The sequence below is a fragment of the Penaeus japonicus genome, unplaced genomic scaffold (assembly GCF_977035675.1).
Source record: "Penaeus japonicus unplaced genomic scaffold, GWHDUDI00000001_assembly GWHDUDI00000043, whole genome shotgun sequence".
In the NCBI taxonomy this organism is placed as follows: domain Eukaryota; kingdom Metazoa; phylum Arthropoda; class Malacostraca; order Decapoda; family Penaeidae; genus Penaeus; species Penaeus japonicus.
This window is the reverse complement of record NW_028234445.1, coordinates 3,521,753-3,526,191: the sequence shown is the minus strand read 5'-3', so window position 1 is coordinate 3,526,191 and position 4,439 is coordinate 3,521,753.

Below are 4,439 nucleotides of genomic sequence, written 5' to 3'. Positions count from 1 at the left end.
TAAGTTGATTCGTTTCGCTATCTATCTATTTTTATTGTGTTAGTTAAGGTCCCTTTTGCTACTGTTTGTATACCATCGGATATTTCTATGTATATATATGTCACATCTTGAACGGTGTCTAAGAGTGAACGTCTGTGGAGCAAAGGCCAACAACTATAAAGTTCATTTATTTTTACATGTATGTCAATTATTCTGTTATTTAATGATTACGGTATTTCTGCACATAATAAACGAAATTACCTGTGAAGTGTTTCTGAATCATATGTTTTAAATACCGAGTGAATGATTATTATTTTAAAGTTTGTATATTCATTTTAAATCATTTTAATTTGTTTCTCATTGTGGATACTTTGGCTGAAGGAGGATACGAAATACTTTACCTTAAAACTGGAAAAAAAAGTATTAATCTGAATATTGTATTTGAAACGAAGAGATCAATTTCAGCTTTCCATCTGAAGAGAATTATTCAAATATTTTATCCGAATATAAAGATTAACTTGAATTCTGTATCTGGAAAAGAAAAAAGATATTAACAATAGTATAATAATACAACTCTATCTTGATAATACTGGCAGGTTGAGCATACGTTAAAATAATTATCAAATTAAATCTATTGCACCAGTATATGTGAATGAGCGATGGGTATACTCCTGGCCTATTGATTTATAAATTATTAAAAAGAAACTTGGTCACAGAAGAAACTTATGTACTTAGCTGGAAGCTGGTTTCATTGTTTTTAAAGGTTTGGATCACTACTTACCTGAGAGTTGAAGTCGCCTCAGATGATGGACTCTAGGATTACTATTTACCTATGGTTGAAATCTCCAACGACATGTTGATTACTCTGAAGACTCGCACATATATGAATAATTAGTACACATCGAGTCGGTTTAAGCACGCAGTCTCTCAACTGTTTACTCACTCACACATTCGTTCAGTTATTCGTTCATACATTCACACATCTCATACACCCACCACGCCCCCTCGGTTCGCACGCTACCAAACCACTTTCATACACGCATATTATACACACATACATCCACGCCCACACTCCTGTTTTTCCCTTACACTCTCTTGCACACGATTCTTACACCCCCACACACACATGACGTTCCCAGACGTATAACTGGGTGGTGGCAGCAAAGGAAGAGTGACGTGCCAAGCGGGCTAATTCTATGCATATACTCATCATCACACATCTCCATATTATACTCATTTGGCATTGAGCCATTGCACTGTCATTAAGTATATCTGCACACTACATTTAGTGGTAGGCAGGACGTCTATTTGGTATTCAACGGCACTACGCCTATTCGCCACGGGTATAGGGCGTCCCGCACTACTACAAAACGGATTACAGTTCAATTCACTGATTTTTGTTATATTAAAGGAAAAATCAATTGCGAGAAAAAAGGTGCAAGAAAAAAAAAATGACGATCCTGAAAAAAAGCCAAAAATGCTTAAAATACACGTTAGAGCCATTTTGATAACGAAACGGATTACAGTTCAATTCACTGATTTTTGTTATATTAAAGGAAAAATCAATTGCGAGAAAAAAGGTGCAAGAAAAAAAAAAATGACGATCCTGAAAAAAAGCCAAAAAATGCTTAAAATACACGTTAGAGCCATTTTGATAACGAAACGGATTACAGTTCAATTCACTGATTTTTGTTATATTAAAGGAAAAATCAATTGCGAGAAAAAAGGTGCAAGAAAAAAAAAAATGACGATCCTGAAAAAAGCCAAAAATGCTTAAAATACACGTTAGAGCCATTTTGATAACGAAACGAATTACAGTTCAATTCACTGATTTTTGTTATATTAAAGGAAAAATCAATTGCGAGAAAAAAGGTGCAAGAAAAAAAAAAATGACGATCCTGAAAAAAAGCCAAAATGCTTAAAATACACGTTAGAGCCATTTTGATAACGAAACGGATTACAGTTCAATTCACTGATTTTTGTTATATTAAAGGAAAAATCAATTGCGAGAAAAAAGGTGCAAGAAAAAAAAAAATGACGATCCTGAAAAAAAGCCAAAAATGCTTAAAATACACGTTAGAGCCATTTTGATAACGAAACGGATTACAGTTCAATTCACTGATTTTTGTTATATTAAAGGAAAAATCAATTGCGAGAAAAAAGGTGCAAGAAAAAAAAAAATGACGATCCTGAAAAAAAGCCAAAAATGCTTAAAATACACGTTAGAGCCATTTTGATAACGAAACGGATTACAGTTCAATTCACTGATTTTTGTTATATTAAAGGAAAAATCAATTGCGAGAAAAAAGGTGCAAGAAAAAAAAAAATGACGATCCTGAAAAAAAGCCAAAAATGCTTAAAATACACGTTAGAGCCATTTTGATAACGAAACGGATTACAGTTCAATTCACTGATTTTTGTTATATTAAAGGGAAAATCAATTGCGAGAAAAAAGGTGCAAGAAAAAAAAAAATGACGATCCTGAAAAAAAGCCAAAAATGCTTAAAATACACGTTAGAGCCATTCTGATAACGAAACGGATTACAGTTCAATTCACTGATTTTTGTTATATTAAAGGAAAAATCAATTGCGAGAAAAAAGGTGCAAGAAAAAAAAAATGACGATCCTGAAAAAAAGCCAAAAATGCTTAAAATACACGTTAGAGCCATTCTGATAACGAAACGGATTACAGTTCAATTCACTGATTTTTGTTATATTAAAGGAAAAATCAATTGCGAGAAAAAAGGTGCAAGAAAAAAAAAAATGACGATCCTGAAAAAAAGCCAAAAATGCTTAAAATACACGTTAGAGCCATTCTGATAACGAAACGGATTACAGTTCAATTCACTGATTTTTGTTATATTAAAGGAAAAATCAATTGCGAGAAAAAAGGTGCAAGAAAAAAAAAAATGACGATCCTGAAAAAAAGCCAAAAATGCTTAAAATACACGTTAGAGCCATTCTGATAACGAAACGGATTACAGTTCAATTCACTGATTTTTGTTATATTAAAGGAAAAATCAATTGCGAAAAAAATTGCGAGAAAAAAGGTAGAAGAAAAAAAAATGACGATCCTGAAAAAAAGCCAAAAATGCTTAAAATACACGTTAGAGCCATTTTGATAACGAAACGGATTACAGTTCAATTCACTGATTTTTGTTATATTAAAGGAAAAATCAATTGCGAGAAAAAAGGTGCAAGAAAAAAAAAAATGACGATCCTGAAAAAAAGCCAAAAATGCTTAAAATACACGTTAGAGCCATTTTGATAACGAAACGGATTACAGTTCAATTCACTGATTTTTGTTATATTAAAGGAAAAATCAATTGCGAGAAAAAAGGTGCAAGAAAAAAAAAATGACGATCCTGAAAAAAAGCCAAAAATGCTTAAAATACACGTTAGAGCCATTTTGATAACGAAACGGATTACAGTTCAATTCACTGATTTTTGTTATATTAAAGGAAAAATCAATTGCGAGAAAAAAGGTGCAAGAAAAAAAAAAATGACGATCCTGAAAAAAAGCCAAAAATGCTTAAAATACACGTTAGAGCCATTCTGATAACGAAACGGATTACAGTTCAATTCACTGATTTTTGTTATAGTAAAGGAAAAATCAATTGCGAGAAAAAAGGTGCAGGAAAAAAAAAAAAATGACGATCCTGAAAAAAAGCCAAAAATGCTTAAAATACACGTTAGAGCCATTTTGATAACGGAACGGATTACAGTTCAATTCACTGATTTTTGTTATATTAAAGGAAAAATCAATTGCGAGAAAAAAGGTGCAAGAAAAAACAAAAATGACGATCCTGAAAAAAAGCCAAAAATGCTTAAAATACACGTTAGAGCCATTCTGATAACGAAACGGATTACAGTTCAATTCACTGATTTTTGTTATAGTAAAGGAAAAATCAATTGCGAGAAAAAAGGTGCAAGAAAAAAAAAAATGACGATCCTGAAAAACAGCCAAAAATGCTTAAAATATACGTTAGAGCCATTTTGATAACGAAACGGATTACAGTTCAATTCACTGATTTTTGTTATATTAAAGGAAAAATCAATTGCGAGAAAAAAGGTGCAAGAAAAAAAAAAATGACGATCCTGAAAAAAAGCCAAAAATGCTTAAAATACACGTTAGAGCCATTTTGATAACGAAACGGATTACAGTTCAATTCACTGATTTTTGTTATATTAAAGGAAAAATCAATTGCGAGAAAAAAAGTTGTAAAAAAAAAAGGACGATCCTGAAAAAAAGCCAAAAATGCTTAAAATACACGTTAGAGCCATTTTGATAACGAAACGGATTACAGTTCAATTCACTGATTTTTGTTATATTAAAGGAAAAATCAATTGCGAGAAAAAAGGTGCAAGAAAAAAAAATGACGATCCTGAAAAAAAGCCAAAAATGCTTAAAATACACGTTAGAGCCATTTGATAACGAAACGGATTACAGTTCAATTCAC